The sequence below is a fragment of the Mirounga angustirostris genome, unplaced genomic scaffold (assembly GCF_029215605.1).
Source record: "Mirounga angustirostris isolate CCGP_5_RB_7025 unplaced genomic scaffold, mMirAng1.0.hap1 SCAF_3, whole genome shotgun sequence".
NCBI lineage: Eukaryota > Metazoa > Chordata > Mammalia > Carnivora > Phocidae > Mirounga > Mirounga angustirostris.
In genome coordinates, this window is record NW_026991711.1 from 49073890 (window position 1) to 49094847 (window position 20958).

The following is a 20958-nucleotide window of genomic DNA, read 5'->3' on the forward strand; positions in this document are numbered from 1 at the left end:
AATTTATAATAATCCATATCATAAATTGCTCTTCTTAGTTCTACTTTTGTCACTTTTAATACTTAAGGGAAGGTGTATTCTTTCAAATCCAGTTATACTTGGAGAGTGAAGCTGTTCCAGGGTTGAAAAAAAGACCATTAATATCCTGGGGATCCATGCTTACTTCACTTTTATTTAAACTAACATTGAAGTCTAACATTTATTATGGAGCCACTGAGAATCTGGAAAACTCCATCTAAAATATCAGCCATAGAAATGTTTATAACGAACTGTAAAGGGTACCTCAATGTCTATTTCAAAACTGATTTGATGAATACAGAAAAGGTCAGACTAAAAATAACTAGGCTGAATCAGTTATAAGTTTGGTAACATATGCATCATTTAATAATGAACTCTAAATTGGCACCACAGTTTAAGGAGTATCATGAATGCTAATCCTGACAGCAAAGGGTTATGAACTACCTGTCGACTTGTGCCCGACACAAGGTCAGGCAGTTATGAGCTAATGAAACCCCAATGCAGCAGAAGGTGAACGAGTGGCATGAGTGGGCTAGTGGGAAGAAACTGCTGTAACACAGTGGCACATTCAGAATGACACGGTGTCCTGAAACAGAAGCCACTGTGATCCCATCTGTTTATAAAGTCTAACTGCTGAAGTTAAAACCTCCCAATGTAGGCAACGTATTTCCTAGGAGATATATTTTTTTCATATCTGTAAACATTCAGATGTTATAAGTGCTAAGCATTTTTCGGGTGTTCCTTACTTACGTGGTTAGCTCTTTCTAAAAGGTTGTATTAAATATTTTTGACACGTTGAGCAACAATGAAGACTTGCATGTGGGGCCTCTAGCTCAGATAATCAGTTTTATCCAAGGGCTGATGCAGAATTTCCGAATGTGATGATGTCCACGAAGATTTGTTTTATTTTTTTATTTTTTTTTTAAGATTTTTTATTTATTTGACAGAGAGAGACAGCGAGAGCAGGAACACAAGCAGGGGGAGTGGGAGAGGGAGAAGCAGGCCTCCCACCGAGCAGGGAACCCGATGTGGGACTCGATCCCGGGACCCCAGGATCATGACCTGAGCCGAAGACAGACGCTTAACTACTGAGCCACCCAGGCGCCCGAAGATTTGTTTTAAAAACTTTGTGCCCATGATAGTGATCAAATGGAAATATAATTTATGCTTGTAAAAATTCAGAAAATCAAAGGAAGCACTAAAATTCTGATAAAGCTAATGCTGTTAATGTGAACATACTTTAAATTATCTGTAAATGTACATTCTATCAAGTCTGCTTTTTATCATATTCCCCAACCATCTGAAACTCATGAAAACAAATCAGTTTTCCATTTGTCTCTGTCTCTTTTGAAGATGTCTCTATGGCCCTAAAGTGTTTCTCCTCCTTGGTTTTTAATTGCATCACAAGAATATAAGATAAAAAACAACATTAAAAAAAGAAAAGAGAAGTGAATTCTGCAAAAAGTCTTATTCCAGGAAGCAATAGTGTGAAAAAAAGAGAAAAGATTAAATAAAACAAATGTACGCACACACACACACACACACTTACACACACTAACACGAGTGAACATTTAGGGTATGTATTTCACATTATTAGTTTCTTATTCCTTTAGGAGATCTTGATAATATTGGTAGATGTAACACTGTAAGAATTTGGAAAAGTTTTTATCTTCTTAGCCAAGGAATGACCAAAGAAGGACTAGGTTGAATCAGGACATGGAAAATTGGAAGAAAACTACAAACTTATCAATCCTTATATAAATCTCTATGTTATTTCCTCCAGTGCCCCCAGCTATAACCATGACAATAAGTTTCAAGAGTCCTTCTATTGATAACTGGGCATATTTCCAGTTTACCAAAGGAAAGCATCAAAAGTAGTTAATTTTCATTAGTGTGTAGAACAAAGTTCATAGCTTATAACTAAGGAAGAGATGCTCAAAAATATTTTTTTTGCCCCTACTATGTGTTTGGCACTAGGAATAAAATGCTGAATAAAAAAAGTACCAATTCTCACAGAAATCATAGTTTTGTTAGATTTTAATCAAATAATCATATGAATAACAATTTAATTTAGACACATTTAAATATATAACTTAAATAGATGTTAATCAATTAATCCATGGCTTATTGTAAAATTATGAAGTGAGCTACTTCCTACAAAAGGTAGGGCAAAGGGGAGCAGAAAACACGATTCTATTTAGTGTAACAGAAAATTGACCTTGTTGGGAGGATCAGGAAATGCATCTAAAATAGATAAATATTTAGCTGCTGTCCACAGCAAAAGAAGGAGGTCACTAATCAAGTGGGTGACCTAAAATTAAGCTTCTTGAGGAAGGAATGAGTGTATAAAAGCTCCATATTGATGAAGAAAAGGGCATGTTCCAGAAACTGAAGAATGGTCAGTATGGGAGAGAAAAAGAAAGTGACTGGAAGATACTGGAGAAGCAGGAAAGGATCATACTATGAAGGGCTCTGCTAGTCAGTTTAAAGATGCTGTGATTTAGTTGAAGTCCGATGGGAAATAGTCTCGTGGTAGAGCCATGTGAGTCAAACTTAAGACACAAACTTGCCTGGATATAGAGGAGACTTCTTTTTTTTAAGATTTATTTGAGAGAAAGAGAGAAAGAGCGTGCATGGGAAGGAGAGGGAGAGGGAGAGAATCTCAAGCAGACTCCCCGCTGAACGCTGAGTGGGATGTAGGGCTCTATCCCAGGATCCTGAGATCACAACCTGAGCTGAAACCAAGCGTCGGACGCTTATCCAACTGAGCCACCCAAGCGCCCCTAAAAGAGACTTCTTAACCAAAGTAAACTAGAGTGGATGGTGAGAAGGAGAGCCAGACTGAGATAAGGCTGTTTGGGATGGGCGAGACAAGATAGGAGAGAGAAGTAATGGTCAGAAGGGGCGCCTGAGTGGCTCAGTCCTTAAGCATCTGCCTTTGGCTTAGGTCATGATCCCAGGGTCCTGGGATCGAGCCCAGCATCAGGCTCCCTGCTCAGCGGGAAGCCTGCTTCTCCCTCTCCCACTCCCCCTGCTCGTGTTCCCTCTCTCACTGTGTCTCTGTCAAATAAACAAATTAAAAAAAAAAAATCTTAAAAAAAAAGAAGTAATGGTCAGAATATACAAGTGAGGTTGGTATAACTCTTTAAATGACAAGTAATAGTTATTAATGAAGACAGTAGGGCTGTTTTGGGAAAGTTGTGAAACCAGAAGTCATATTAGAGTAGGTTGTAAGGTGAATGAGAGGTAAAGAACACAATTGCAGAAGTAATACAAAAGAATCAAGACATTTAGGAAGAATGCATATGCCAGAAGGAAAACCAAATTCAATGCTCCAAATTCTGAGCCTTTTCTTGGAACTTTAAATTGTACAGAGTGTTTCATATCAAATATGTGCCACATGAATATTTTTACATTTATGCATTTGAACCATTTTTTTTATAATTTCCTTAAGATGCATTCCAAGAAATGAAATTGTAGCATTGATTGATTTTTAAAAATTTTAATACCAATTTTCAAATGTCCTTCAGAAATGACATCCAAATCTAGGCAATCAATAGTAATATATTCAGATTACCTACTTCACACCTCTGCTTATTATTGTGAATTTTGCTAATCTGAGAAGATATAATGTTGGTGCAGTGTTCTTTTAAATTGCATTTATTGGTTTAGTACTATGGCCGAACAGTATTTCCTATATTTGTGTGCCATATTTGCTCATTCCTTTTAATGACAATAGCTGCTGATTCATTCATTCTTATTAATACTTGGTGGTCTTGACAGCTTCCATCTCACAATGGCCAGGTTTACTGTAGATTCACTTGCTGTCGCATGGTCAGGTGCTCCTATCCCAGGTACCTAGTGCATTGTAATAGCTGTGACTTCTTCTTTTTTTTTTTTTTTGGTCTCTCTCTTCCCCACTTTTGTTAATGGTGCATGATTCCCTGTTGCAGATCACTAGAAATAAAAAATAAATTTCTGGGGTGCCTGGGTGGCTCAGTCAGTTAAACATCTGCCATCGGCTCAGGTCATGATCCCAGGGTCCTGGGATGGAGCCCCATGTCGGGCTCCCTGCTCAGGGGGAAGTCTGCTTCTCCCTCTCCCTCTGCCCCCCACCACCAGCTCATGCTCACTCTCTCTTGTTCTCTCTCACACTATCTCAAATAAATAAATAAAAATCTTAAAAAAATAAATTTCTGGGCGCCTGGGTGGCTCAGTTGGTTAAGCGACTGCCTTCGGCTCAGGTCATGATCCTGGAGTCCCGGGATCGAGTCCCACATCGGGCTCCCTGCTCAGCAGGGAGTCTGCTTCTCCTCTGACCCTCCCGACCCTCCCCCCTCTCATGTGCTCTCTCTCTCAGTCTCTCTCTCTCAAATAAATAAATAAAATCTTAAAAAAAAATAACAGTAAATGTCTGCATTATCAGGCACTAGTTTTAAACAGTAAAGAGCAGATCAGATGAAGATTGGCAAATTACCTTTTGGATAAAAGAATAGAAAGTTTTCACATTGAGCAATTAACCACTTGATACACATGTACGGCAAAGTAAATAGTCACCAGTAAATGTGCTTTGTCATATTTTCCTGCATATTGTAATCTTTTATTTTCCCTTTTTCTTGCTTTGTGTCATTCTTGATCTTCTACTAAGTATGAATTACTGCTGATTGATATCTTTGTAATACCAAAAAGCTATCTTATAGCCTCTTATATTTTTGTAATAATATCTTTAGAAGTTGCACATACATTCTATGAATGAATAAAGCCCTCACCAAGAGGCCCTCTGTTCATTAAGTTTCCAGGAAATTAACTACACGGGTTTCTAAATGGATTGAAATCCTCACAAAAATTTTAAGTTCGAAGTAAATTTCAGATGCATTTATCAAAGACAATGGAAAAGGAAAATCACCAGTTGCTTTCTGCATCTCTAAGTTTAGTCAGAATATTGAATTTTAGTTAAATTCAATGAACTACCACTTTTTCCCCCCACTTACCCTTTGATTTTCAGTATGGTTTAACTGCCACTGAAGAAAAAATACTAAATGATTTTGACAATCTTGTCAAATAACACTGAAATTATTTCTTTCCCTTCTTGCAAACGTTAAGAAAGTTTTCCTCTAGCCGTACATTATGCATCTCTTATGAGCACACTTTCATCCTAATGATGAGAATGTTTCATTTTCAGGCCAAAAGGCAATGGATATAATTATACATTCTTCTGTGAATGAAATCATAATGGAATTAAATTGTGTTTGTAGGTTTGACATCTTGCTATTGTGGCTTAAGAAAGTAAAGACCCACATTAGGTATTTATTAAATAAGTAAAATTCACATCAAGCTGACAGTGTTTTTATTCATTTATTTCATAGCACTTGCACACCTCAAATGGAATCTTTCCTCAAATTCAAATTTCTGAATTCTATAAAGAAGAGCCACTTTGGTTGGACTGGAAAAGGAAGTATGGAAACTGTCTTACTGGAGTCCTCCTGCTCTTCCATTATCTATTTCTTTCTACAATGGCCACTCCTGAAGATGCATCCCAAAAGCCCTTAAAATAAACAAATAAAAGTAAAACAATATGAAACTACTTCATTGAGGCATAGATAATGAGATAGTGTTTGGACAGATGGGATACAAAGTAAATAAATGATAGCTTACAAGAAATGAAATATTTCCCACTTTCAATCATATATTCCATATAAATATGCAAGAAACCCTAAATGGCAAAAATGGAGAACAAAGTTATGTTACATAAATGATACTACACTCTTAGGATGTAAAAATATTGTAAAATCATTGATACAAGTAGCTTCACTACTAAGCTTATATATCAGCTCAGGGTCTTCGAGAGGCAGGTATCAGGATGGAATTCAATGTGCAAGACAGTGGTAGGATGCCTACGAACAATAGAGGGGCAAGGAGGAGGGGGGAAGTGAGGGAAACTTTAGACCTTGAGGCAAGCCTGATACCTATAAAAGGAGAGGAGAGCAGAAAGAGGTCTCGGGGTTCAGACTGCAGTTTAACTTTGAGAAAGCCTTAGCAAAGGATATCTGCTAATGGTGGCACCACACTGGACATTCACTATCTGGACCCAGAGCAGTTTTGCCTTGGCATGAGCACTGTGGCGGATCCAAAGGTACACAGCAGCTGGAGGCTGGCTGGCCGGCATCCGACCTCTTGTAGCAAATTGTCTTGGAAGGAGATTGGAGCAGTGTACCTCCATGGCTGCCTCACCCTGATCACTACACAATAAAAACAGGATCACTGAAAAGCAGCAGTTGTGAATCACTTTGTCCCCAGGACCCTGGTAAACTTAAACAAATGATAAAGAACCTCAAATATCTTGTCTTTATATGGATTATGTTGATCAATATTTACTGTTAAAATTTAAAAAGCAACTTAAAAATATTTATTTGTTTAAAAAAGAAGTAATAAAGTCATTACATTAAAATAAATAATACATTTGTATGAAAAAATGTCCAAACAAAATAAATGAATAATCAGAAAGGTGGCATTTTTTTACTTAAAAAAAAAAAAAGATGTTTCTAATGTCTCCTTTGATGGAACACAGGTGGATCCTCATATTAGGTTCTGCATACGATCTATTGTGAAATGCCATTTCAAGTTTTATAACTGGTGAAAATCAAGGCTCACTCAGATATGTAAATTAGAAAAAAGGGGACTTCAGGGACCATATGAAAGAATATCTGGGGGAACCTCCATGCACACTTTGAGAAGCATTGATTAAAGCACTGAGTATTCACACATTAAATATGCCAGTACATTTAATTTATAAACATTATCTTGCAGACATAGAATATATTCATGCTAAGAGTAAGATGCAAATAAAAAGTCACTGCCGCTTTGAATTCATCTTAATTCTTCTAGCTAAAAATATTTCCCAATATGCAACACCTCTAACACAACATGCAAAATTATTTTGGCTTTAATTGTTTTTATCTTCCAAAAGCCTGACTCTTTTTTTTTACTTTCTGAAGTGCCTACTGCAATGCCTTGTACATAATAGGATTTTGGTAGTTTTAAATAAACACCGAATATTGATATTTCTTACATTATATTTGGAAAGTCAAAGTATCTTTATCAAACTACGTGGTTACATGTTGCAAGGTACATGTTATTTTTAAAATAATATGGTTTTGTAGGTGTTTCTTTCCTTTGAAAATAAAAGATAAAGAGGCATGAAGCATTTTAATAACTGCTGTGGATAAAAGATGCTTTGATTGATGATACATCATGCCTTATTTTCTTTTCTAATAAGGCTACAATGATCAGCAGTGACTTCTGATTTTATTGCTTAACTGTGTTGTAATCATCAGCCATTAACTGTAACCGGATTTTTCTTTATGATAAGTATATGACACTATTTTATATATATGTAATTATATGAAATTTTTTTCATATTTCCATTTTAGTGAATAATTTAACACATAACGGTGCCCTGAATTAGTGCCCTATGAAGATAATTCTTTTTTGGAAAAAACCACCCTTCCCTTCATGAAGTCTATCATAGTTTGTTGAGATTATAAGTATCTACAGAAAGGATGGTGATGCCCTATGCCAATGCTGTCCAGCAGAACTATATTGTGAACCACATATAATTGTAACTACCCTAGAAGCCACATTAAATGAAGTAAAGAAACCAGGAACACCTAGGTGGCTCAGTCACTTAAGCACCTGCCTTGGGCTCAGGTCATTCCTGGGATTGAACCTTGCGTCGGGCTCCCCACTCAGCGGGGAGTCTGCTTCTTTCTCTCCTGCTCCCCTTATTGTTTTTTTTCTCTCTTTCTCTCTCATATAAATAAATAAATCTTTAAAAAAAACCCAAAGTAACCAGAAATTATAATTTTAATAACACATTGTATTTAACCCAATATATCCAAAATATTGTTAACATGTAATCAGTATAAAAATTATTAATGAGCCAATAAGTAATTTTCATTGTACTAAGTGTATATTTTACACTTATAAAACAGCTCAATTTGTACATGAAATTTTCACTGGAAATACTTGATCTGCACTTAGATTTCATAGAATTTACAGTGAAGAAGTAGATTCGTATGCTAAAGTTTTTCTTCAAATATTTAAAAGTTTTCCAACAATCAAATTGAATGGAGGCTTAGTTCCACAATTTAAATAAAAATCTTTGCAAACCATTTATCTGATGAGGGGGTTAATATCCAAAGTATATAAAGTACTCTTAAAACTGAATAGCAAACAGACAAAAAAACAAATAGAAATAGACAAATAGACAAATAGACAAATAGGAAAAGACAGATCCTGTTTGATATCACTTATATATGGAATCTAGAAAAGCTGAACTCACAGAAACAGACAGTTGAATTGTACTTGCCAGGAGCAGGGGGTTTGGGCATTGGGCAGGTGTTGGTCAAAGGGTATAAACTTCCAGTTATAAGATGAATAACTTCTGGGGAATCTAATGTATAGCATGGTGACTCTGGTTACTAATACTATATTCTATACTTGAAAGTTACTAAGAGAGTAGATCTTAAATGTTCTCACCACAAAAAATAAATAAATGCAATGCTAATTATGTGAGGTGATGGAGATATAAACTAACCATATTGTGGTAATAATTTTGTAATATATACATGTATTAAGTCATCACACTGTACACCTTAAACTTATACGATGTTATATGTCAGCTATATCTCAATAAAGCTAGAAAAAAATTGCATTCAAGTTACTTAAAACAGAAAAATCAGTTATCAGTCACATTAGGCACATGTGGCCAAGGGTTACTAAACTGTACAGCATGTCTCAATACCACAACTTAGAAGCTATCAGTTTAGTATTTATAGATTTAATAGTGTGTTTCATGGCATTTGAATAAATACTGTCTTTGGCAGGAAGCCAGTAACTCTTCTCAATTTTGTAACATATTTAAATACTTTAAAAAACACATTGCAAAAGAGCCACATTATTATTTTATGTAAACATGTGATATTATATCTTTGAGTAAAAACATATTTCCCATTTTAACTGGACAGTATTTTCTTCTTAAGCAAGTGCTATTTTCCTTGAGCCAATGAGAGAGGAAAGAATGGTAGCTTTTCCAAAATATAATTAAATCAACCAAACTGGTCAATGGGATGACAGATGAGAGTTAGATCTGGATATCATATTTTCCACATGTTCATCCAGTGTGAATTTCATATATTCTAGAAGTGTTTGATGATTTTATAAAAATACCAGTGTAGTAAGGACCCAAAACTATAAATCTTATTATCTTATAACCTTAATTATATGTCTTATTACCTTAATATTTAAGAGATTAGTGTTTTGTCATTTAGCTTGGATGTTTCTGTAAAGAAAATACGCTTAGAAACCTTAAAATTTCCAGTGTCACTGATAACACTTCCTTCTGAAAATATCCTTCCACTTTTAATGCTTCCACTATATACCATGGTATATAGACAGATGGATGATAGCTAGATGTTTGGAAAATAGGTTGTGAACGGCTACTCTATAGATACATATAGAACTGGGCTCTAGAATTACATGGTCCAATATGGTAGCCACTAGCTACATGTAGTTTTAAACATTTGAAATGGGGCTTGTCTGAATTGAGATGTACTAAAAGGATAAAATGCACACTGGATTTCAATGAGTTAGCATGAAAAAAGGCATTTATGATACCACATAAATATCTTTTTTATTGTTCACACACTGGACTTACAATACATTATTTCACTTGATCATTTTTACCTTTTAAAATGTGGCTACTAGAGGGGCACCTGGGTGGTTCAGTCAGTAAAGCATCTGATTCTTGATTTCAGCTCAGGTCATGATCTCAGGGTTGTGAGATCGAGCCCTGTGTCAGGCGTGGAGCCTGTTTAAGGTCCTCTCTCTCCCTTTGCCCCTCTCCCTCCCTCCCCCCCACCACCACGCCCTTTCTCTTTCTCAAAAAAATGTGGCTACTAGAAAATTTAAAATTATTTGTGATTTCCAACACGTTTGTATTGGACAGTGTTGCTCTGGAGTATTAAATATACACTTGAAAATTCATTAAGCACATCCTATTATTTCCAAAATATTAGACTGCACTTATTATATATATATATATAGAGAGAGAGAGAGAGAGAGAGAGAGACATATATGTAATGTAACATATATATATATATTTAATTTTTATTTATTTATTTGAGAGAGAGAGAGCACGAGCAGGGTGAGGGGCAGAGGGAGAAGCAGACTCCCCCTGAGCAGGGAGCCCAATGCAGGGCTCGATCCTGGGACTCCAGGATCATAACCTGAGCAAAAGGCAGATGCTTAATTATAGGCATCCTGTAATGTAACATACTTATACCTTAAGGAATGCAGAGTTTAAATAAACACATTGATATTATTTTGAACATTTGATGTAATGTCTGAGTAAAAATATTTTCTGATCTGGGAAGAATTTTCTATACCCAATAAGGTTTAAATACATTCTGGAGGCTAATGTGAACTTCTGTTTTTGTACCAATCGCAGACATGCCTCCAAGTTAAGATTCCTGCCTTTGTGCCAAATATAACACCTGTAACATGAAGCAAACCTAATAAATGAGAAGCAAGCACTTACCCTTTAGGATAATTAGTGTAATTTCCCTTAGTCTGCTTCTGGAAACCAAGGGACATTTTGTGTTTTCAGCAGATAATACAGAAAATGATGTCATGTATATCATCCATATCTGTGGAATTAGCTTCAAATATCAGCAGTGTTAAAGTAATAAAATACATGTTCTTAGAATCTGAGACGGAAAGTAATTTAAAAGATTTTAATGTGTCCCCAGTCTTCTTAAATCTTCTCGTGATTTTTTTCCCTACATTTCATTATAATAAGTCATGTTGCAGGAACACAGATTTTAGCTGTGATTGCATTTTTGAGAAGTAAAAAACCAAAAGAATGTCTTACAATAATTCAAGATATTATTATGACTGTGACTAGTATCTCATTAGAATGTTAAAACTAAGGGATCTGAGCGTTCATGGAGGACTATAATACCAATCTAAATGAAGAGAAAGCAGAGATGCCATTTTCTCTTACACAAATAGTAAGAATTAACTATGTGCTGGGTATGCGCTGTGATGACAAAATATTATCCTTGGCTTCAAGGAGATTACAGTTTATTGGAGAAACAAAGTATGAGTTGAGAAACACTGCCCAGTAATAGGTGCTATTTCCTAGGAAAGAACAGGTTGCTACAGAAGTACATAAGAAACACAAGGGAAGCTGGCTCAAGATGGGAGGGAGAAAAAGGACTGATGAGGCATTTTCCCGGAGAGAAACTGGGAGGGTAGGAGTTAGTAGACGTGTATATTGAATTAAACCTGGCAGAGATGTGGTTTGTGAAGACATTAGTGTTTAGTGTCCTACAGACCCTGGAGGAGCTATGGGATCTTGGACATGTGATTAAACCCTTGGGGTGTGCTTGGAACCTCCAGGGTTCTTTTGAGTGGTCACCTCAGGGTCTGTTGCATATACCTTAAGTAGGTATTTAGGATGTGGGTGTCGTAATCCATACAATGCTTCCTTGGCCTTTTGCGTCTTTTTCTTTCTTCATTCTTGTCACTTGCAAAAGAAGGGTGTGTCCTATTTTCTAGGGCATGAGAATCAAAATCTGAATATGCTCCCTCCCTGATTTCTCCCATGGCTAATCTAAGTAAGTTTGTGTTACCTTTTAACCCATATTCCTTTCAACTCACATATAGATTATATATAATAATTGTAATTGACAGAGTAGAGTTATTATATTCAAATACTGCACTAGATGCTTCACTCTTGTTTTATTCAATTCTATCATCCCATGAAATATCTACTGAGTCCCCATTTTCAGAGGAGGGAATCGAGGAATGGAGTAACTCTCTCATGCTCAAACAGCTGATAAATGGTGAAGTCAGAACTCTGAAATGTAAATCTTGAGTAATATAATGTCTCTTTTGGCCAATTTTTTTGTGATGTTATTATAATATATGTTACAGAGAAACTATATGTATATATGCATTTCTATCTTTCTGTCTTCCCATGTCGATAGATAGATCTCCATAAATTTGCAAAGTGCTTGAGAAAAGAAAATATGTCTATTTCTTTGATTTTTCTCCCAACCTGCTTTGGATTCTCAAGACATTTACTGACTGAATTTCAAGAAAAGCCAAATATAATTGAACCTAGAAAACAAAAATAAAATAGAAATCCTTTTGTACCTTAAAGATAATATTAACTATAGATAACATAGTGTTCTAATGAAAAAAACTAAATAAATCTACTTTCATTTTGAGAAGCCAGACTGGAGATGATATGCCATTGTACTCTCTGGAGGAGAACTAAAATAAACAAACAAAGATTACTAAAGCAACAGACTTTTACCGAGAGAGAGAAAATTCTGCACTAAATTTTAAAACTTACAGGCAGAAACTCATGACCTAACTCTTGTCATCAATCTCCTGCCCATGCACACCATTTACTTTAAGTCTGCTGGTGACCAAGGTCTGTCCTTTAAGAATATTCGCCTAATTTCTAGTATCTATTCTAGGAATAGATTCTCCATGGTCTTAATTGAGATTGTTCATGCAATGCAAAAGAAAGTTGTGACTAGATGACAAAACCCACCTGCTGCTTGTAGGTTGCTGAAGAAGGGAAAAATCTGCAAGTGCCTTTAAGCGAATCAAAGAGATTGTTACTGTTGCTCAGTAGGTTCAGGGAAGAAATCAAGGTTGTTGACATTCCTGTCATTGAGATACACAATAGATACAAATGATTTTTAGTTGCTGATGACATTTAACCCATATTGTTGGTACTTTACTAGCTAATAATAAGAATTTAGTAAGGTAGAAATCCTTAGAAGACAAATAAAATCAATGTTGACAGCTCAAGAAAAATGTGCTGTTAGTGATTTTAGCATAGCTGCTATTCATTTACAATGACTGGTACATTTCCATTTTAGATCTCTAGACATTATGCTGGAAACTGTGTTCAGGTACAACAGGCACTCTGCCTAGCAATTTCTGATGGCCGTTGCAGAAAATGACTCAGTAATGCCTCCCAACCTGTAGGGTCACTTTAGTCTGTTTTTCCACATCCACCTCCTCCTCTCATAAGGTCAAGATGTATGTGATTTATGATTCTTGCCTCTTTCCGCAGGAGTGCTTAAATTTGAAGCCCTGAACTATCTCATTATATGGGATCGCCATACTAAACCTATCAAAACCTGTTCCTGGAATGGACATCCCATTCCAGCTGTGTATACAAGATTTGCTGTTTGTACTGAATTAACTACTTGTGTTTTCCAATATCAACACAAAAGCAGAGACTGAATCCTTATCTAAACGCACTGTATCAGAAATGTAGTTTTAAAGGGAAAAAGGACTTTCGTTATAATCTAGTGTGACACATTTGACATGCAGATGAGAGCAATGCCTGGAGATGTTAAGTCATGTCAAAGTTGTCTTAAGATAATGACAGAAAGGGGCGCCTGGGTGGCTCAGTCGGTTGAGCGACTGCCTTCGGCTCGGGTCATGATCCTGGAGTCCCAGGATCGAGTCCCACATCGGGCTCCCTGCTCAGCGGGGAGTCTGCTTCTCCCTCTGACCCTCCTCCCTCTCATGCTCTCTCTCTCTCTATCTCATTCTCTCTCTCAAAAAAAAAAAAAAAAATCTAAAAAAAAAAAAGATAATGACAGAGAGAGGACTAGAACATTGTCTTCTACTTTCTAGCATGAAGTTCTTTTCATTGATCATGTGTTGTTATATAGACACAGCTATAGTCAAGGCATCTCTATGTGGTCATAAGTCACTGAAGGCTCTGCCTGTTTATACAAACACTATCCAGTCCTCTGAGTGTATTTCCTCTTTGCCTTGACCTCTAACACTTGCATCCTGGGTCACGTGATATGTCCAATACTTGCTGTAGTGCTGAATGCTGTTTCCTTAGCTGTATTTGTAGCAATAATCAGTGTTCCAGATATAAATGAGAAACTAGCTAGACAGTTCACTGCATTCAGTGGCTTGGGATTCTAGAAAAATCTTCTGTAAGACCAGACACCATAGCCAGCACCTCCAGCTCTAGCCTCTTTGTCACCAAAGGGCTTGGAAGCCCCCAAACCAACATCCATCCCTGGAATCAGCTTTGAACCTGAGAGGATGCATGGAATATTAGGAATCTGGTGAGATACAAGTTCTGTGGTTTATAACTATTCCATTTCCTTTTGCAGACTTCATTATTTTCTCCCAGCAAATGAGCATAATTACCCAGCCCTACCCAGCCCTTTGTCCCGAGAATATTTTTGCTGAGCTCATATTCCTCTTTCTCTGTTGGTTTATCGGAGGTTCACTCCTATCCTAACACATCTCTGCCTGGAAATGCAATGCAGGGTAATCTCAACATGAATATATATGAATGATCACATTAGTGAAGGCGGCTGAAGTCAATCCATCTAATGGTAATAGTAACAGTACTTGTTATAATAATAGCCAAAAATCAGCACGATAATCACCAATTGTTCGACAGTCAGAGTCTGCATGCTGAAGTCTCATGTTCCTCTTAAAGACCTAAGAATTGACCAAAGGTAAAGTGATATAGCACTCCAAGGTATCAGTTAGGATTAGGTTCAGCTATATACAAAAGTAAATTCAAGTTAGCCATGGCCTAAACACATAAGACTTTATTATTTCATATACTATGGTCAGAGATTGGCAATCAAGGGCTTATATGAGTTTCACGGAGTTACAACGCATTACAACTTTTAGTTTCACTGTTCTTCTATGGTCATTTTCTGCAAGGTACAAAATAACCACTGGAGCTTCAACTACTATATCCACATTCCAGCCAGGAGGAAGAAGGAAGGACAGAAAATTTTACACGATATTTTTACTTTTTTTAGAAATCAGTCTTGTGACCAGAACCTCTCTCAGGGCTGTTGAGAATCCAAGTTGACATATATTTGACTAACATTTGGAGATTTTAATGAGGTATATATAGCAGAATCTGCCCTACCATCTACATGGACAGGAAGCATCACAAGGCCAGAATACGGAGATTTTCAGCAATGAGAGATATAAACTCTTTTTTGAAGGGAAAACAATCTGTGATAAAACCAGAGATCTATCAGCATAAAAGCTGCCCACTCTGTCGCTTCATTGAAGAAGTTTGCCATTGAATCATGTAGGCAAGAACTGGGCGAATTTCAGTGAGCGATTATGGCAATGTGAAATCAGTAAATTATTACACTGTGAAGGTTTTAGTTTCATGAATTCTTTTCCAATCTTGGATGTATACGTATGATGGTGACTCAAAGCTTATAGAGGATATCATCTCTAAGCATGAAATGTCCTTCCTCACATACTCATGTTGTCTCCCTCACACCTAAGAAGTCCTCAAACTGAGATACTCTATTACTACAGATGTTAATCAACCCCATGTAGAACAAAATATTCAGTGATGGAGACAAAGGTAAGGAAGCATGCAGAAATAAGCAATCACTTAATTTTGAATTAACAAGTAAATCGAGACCCTTTCTCCCTGTTCTCGGAGGGCAAGTTCCTCGAATATTGCTGTATGGCCCTTGTACTACTTACTCCCAAAGCAGCAACCTCAGACATGCAGTGTTTTCCAAATGCTTATTTCCAGACTAGCTGCATCAGAATTGTCTATGGTGCTTTTGAAGACAGATTTGCAGATCCTAAAATAAACATACTAAATATGAATGGGAGGTAAGGAGGTAGAGGACCAGATGATTCTATTTTTTACTTGAAGATACCGGAAAAAGTATAAATCAAAGAACAAAAGAATGGTTAATAGTAAACACCTACAGATAGCTTATAGTTCAGAATATAGGTAAATATGAGTAATAATCTGAGTGGTTTGAAATGATTAGCTCAGTGTTGCGAATTGAATAGAGAGACTGGAATAATAGGCCAGGGCGCATTTCTTACTTTTTTGGGGAGCTTCATCAAATATTCCCTCCCCCTTTATTTTGTCATGGTTACTAGAATTTCATGCTTTTAAAAACTGCTTTTATTCATCTGACAATCAACATATTTCTCCAATTCCCCTTTGATCATTAATCAAATACTTTACGGTATATAGTATGATACAGCATGATAGTACATTTATATTTCAGCCTGAGAGAGCTTTAATAAGTCATAAAGATATATTATGTTGGTAGTTGTATAAATTATGCAAATTTTCTCTATACCAGAAATAAAAAATATATATATATATGGAAATAGGACAAAATTTTAAAAAAAGAAAATCTAAGTGAGCAATTATTTTTCCCTAGACAATAGGCACATATATTTGACTACTATTTACCAATAAATGAATATTTTATAACAACTGAAAATTAAAGGAGTCATAAAAAATGTACGCATCTTGCTTCAGTTTCTCCTTTTTATGCTAGCTATTTGTGATCCTGATCACAAAGGAAAGATACAATGCTTTGGATGTATTATTCAGTCAACAAATTTTACTAGGTTCCATTAACGAGCTAGACATTGTGCTATATTCTGAATACACAAGACAGTAAGACATGGTTTAATTGAATGAAGAGAAGAAAACTAAATAAATAATTATAAAACTGTTCTTGGGGCTACAATAAAGTAATGGGCAGAGTGCAGTGTGAGCAGGGAAAAAAGGAATAACTGTGCCTGAGAGCATGTAGGAAAACTAGTCAGAGAATTGGAGTGTGGCTTGAAAATTCAGTTGGTGTGTGTTAGGAGAAGGGAGCAAGCACGTATAAGAGGGAGTGGGGAGGGCCATGGGCATCTATGCTGGCTTATGTGGGTATATGCAAGAACAAGGTGGATTTAATGGGCTAACAGTTTCTTTGAACTGGATTTTAGGCTGCAAGGGAGACCTATACCTCTGGGGTAAAAAAATGCATTTTCAAGGACAGAAATTTTCCTTTAGCCTGAAAAAACTAAAAGAAGGGACAAAATATATAACAAAAACAACAGTTTTTAAGGCACTAAACATAAAGCCACAAAGTACACTGATGCCTGGGAGACATAAAACAAATGTGGTTAGAGTCAGTGTTGGCCCAGTTTGCAATTTACAATTCCAGACTGCGGTGCAGGCAAGAGCAAGCCAAGCAGAACCCTGCTGGTTCTAGGAATAGAGGGCTGGAGCTGACAGTTTGGTGACACCAAAGAGACTGGAATACTTGGGGAGATACCACAAAGGAGAGAGCTTCACATCTATGGAAATCCTGACATCGTCAGAGTTCCCTTTGAGGATTTAGCACAGCACTGATCACTGCAGGCAGGTGAAGAGATTGTCTGAGGTGGGGGTGGGGTGGGATGGGAAGGAATACCTGCAAGGGTTAGAGGTCACTGTTTTTGGCCCTCACACAGGACTGTGGAATAGTGTCTATTCTCTCTAGCCAAAGTGGAAACCTCATAATTCTCATGATAATGTGTAATCAGACTTCTATAGCTTTAATAGTGGGGAAAATTAGTTCTAGACCAAAACCCATTCTCTTAAATAAACAAAGCTTAAAAGCAAGACTCTAAAGGATCAAACTGTTTCCAAGTAACTTGACTACATATATATGGATCATTTTAGAATACAAAAATGCCCAGTGTACAACAAAGTAAAGCCCATATTGCTAGCGTCCAATCAAAACTCCGAAGGCATGCAAAGAAGAAGGAAATTATTATCTGTAATGAGGACAAAAATCAGTCAATTGATACTGACTCAGGATTGACATTATAATGGAGGAAGACTTCCTCTACTCTACGGTCCTTCTGGTTGGATTTAGAATCAAATTGACATGAGACAGATTAACAGGAGAAAATCAAATTTAATAGATGTACATATGGGGAATCCACGCAGACACGAAATTTCAAAGACAATGAGGCAACAGGAAATTTATACAAGCTAAGGAGAGGGGTAGGGTCTGAGGATACAAAGGGGAGGAAGGCCATTAACAGCAAGAGGAAAGATGTTTTGAAAAACAAAGGTTGCCCTCTTATATAGGTAAGTTTCTTAGGTAAAGAGGAGTATCTATTAATAGTCCTCTTCCCATACAGGCTCTCCTTTCCAGTGTAAATTTAGGCAGTTGTAGAGGAGGCAGAGAGCTTTTTCTGTGTCTGCTGGGTTTTAAATACTTTTAATTTGAAATAACCTGTGTGCTGAAATGGCACATTTTGGGGTATCTCATCCTGTACCCCTTCAACATAGATGAAAGGATTAGTAGACAAGGACATTAACTCAGCTATTGTAACTATTTTGCCTGTTCTAGAAACTAGAGGAAAAGACTGAGTATGTTCACATGTGACATGGAAGATATAAAAAGTTCCACAACAAAATTCTAGATCTGAAAGCTATAATATCTGGGATGAAAAATATACTGGATAGAATTTGCAGTTCAATAGACATGGCAGAAAGAAAAACCAGTGAATTTGAAGTCATATTAATAGACCCTATCCAAAATAAGACACAGAGAAAACCAAAGTGTTAATAAAATAGCAGGGCTTTTAGTGAGTTGTGAAACAACTTCAGGCAGCACATTTGAAAGGGGTAGGGGCAAACAGAAAGTGTATTTTAAGAAATAAAGGCTGAAAAGTACCAAAATTAATAAAAACTATAAAAGCACTGATTCCAGAAGCTCTATAAATCCCAATAACAAGATACATGAAGAAAACTACACAGTTACATCATAATAAGATTGTGTTAAATCAACAATTATATATATTTATAAAAAATTTTAAAAGCAGCCGGAGGGGAAAAAAACACATTATACACAAAGGAACAAAGATAAGGATGGGAACATATTTCATATTTCTTTCAAAACATTGTGAGCTAGAAGACAGTGGAGCAACATCTTTAATGAAAAGGTTAAAAAAAAAAAACCTAACAAGCAAAATTAAAAAAAAAAAAAAAAACCCTAAAACTATCAATCTAAGGATATTTTTGCCCAGGGGAGAAAAATAGACATTTTCAGACATACAAAAGTTAAAAGAATTAGTATGCCTGCACAACAAGAAATGTAACAGGAAGACCTTCAAACAGAAGCCAAATTATAGCAGACATAGTTCTAGATCTACACAAAGGAATAGAGTGCACTGGAGATGGTAACAATGTGCACAAATACAGTTTTTTCCTCATACTAAAATCTACTTGAGATAGTCACTTGTTTAAAAGTGATTACAATATATTGGGTACTGTATAATATATGTTGAAATAAAATGTACGACAACAAGAGCACCATGGTTGGGAGGGGAAAAACCATACTGATGTAGGAAGTCCTATAATATTACTTGAAGGTAGATTGTGATAAAGTATGGATATAAACTCTAAGCCCTAAAGCAAACCCTAAAATAATACAACAGAGAGTTATAACGAATAGGCCAACAAAAACAATAAAATGCAATAAAAAACTCTGCAAAAGAAGGCAGAAAAAGAGAAACAAGTGAACAAAGAACAGGTACAAAAAATTGAAAACAGTTATTCTGTTTTCACAGTTATGTTATTCTGAAAAGATCCATTTTAAATTAAAAGGTGCGTATTTGAAACCCAAATGCCCATCAACAGATGAATATAGAGGCAAAATATGATACATCCATATAGTGGAATATTATTCAGCAATAAAAGAACACATTTTTGATACATGCAACAACATCAATGAATCTTAAAATTGTTTGGCAAAAGAACCCAAGCAAAATTGAGTACATACTATATGATGCCATTTATATAAAATTCTGGGAAAGGTCAATGAATCGGTAATGATTGAAATGAAGCCAGTGATTGTCTGAAGATGGAAAGGTGGAGGATAAAGAAAGGGAAAGAGAAACTTTGGGGGGTGATGGATATGTTCATTATTTTGATTGTGACAATAGCTTCATGGGTATAAACATGAATCAAAAATGATCAAACGGCATAGTTAAAATGTGCATAGTTTATTGCATGTCATATATACCTCAATACAGCTGGCTTTTTTAAAGTCATAATGGAGGAGGAGAGTGGGGATAAACCTAAATGTATAGACTGTGTAAAGATTGTGAAGGAACCTTGAATAGTAGGGAGTTCTAGTTTTGTTCTTCAGGCCATATATTTCAAATGGGGAAGGCAAGTGAGCCTGAGTGTAGACACCCCATTGCTGTTTTAATTGGGTCAGCATTGCCTTTTACTTAAGAGATAAAGACTGTTTTCAATAAGAAATTGTGCAGTTACCAAATCGGTTGTGAAAACCATTGCCTTGTTAATGGAGTCAAGTTGCCAGCGTTGAAGGACAGTGAGAATCGTGGTGGTCTACTCATTTCTCCATTTCCCCTTTTCTTCTACTAAGACGATTAGGGAAAATGAATCTTGTGTACTCTGCGCCCCTAAAACACTATTTCTTAATACTTTAAAGGGAACTGATCTTTTAATTTACGTTTTTGATTATTGTTCCTGACTCATGAGGGCTCACTTACTTTGATTGTTTTCTTACTTTGGTGTCTGCCAAAGCATCCGTGGAAGTCTTGCAGAAGAGATGTCTTAGTATGTTGAACAAAATTAAATTATTCATCATCCTAGAGAAGGGAATACATCATTATAAATTCATCTTGAGACTAAATAGTATGCATTATCTCTCTTTTTTTTTTTAAGAATAGATGTGCTTAGAGTGGGGTTGTGAAATATATAGAGAGTGAGGGGTAAATGAAATAGAAAGGGTAAATAAAATATAAAATCAACTTACTTTCTTATCAGGTTTGTCAAATGTTAACCATATTTTCAAAAATTTTCCTTTTTATAGAGTGTGGAGAAGAGAGAAAGAAACTAATTTTTTTGCACTGTAATTATATCTAAGTCTCATTATATTAACAAATTTAACCCTCACTACAGTCTTTTAATCTATCCCTTATTAGCATTCCTTCAGAGATAATGAACTTGAAACTTTAAACAGTTAAATATATTTACCAACGATCACAAAGCCAGTAAAATAG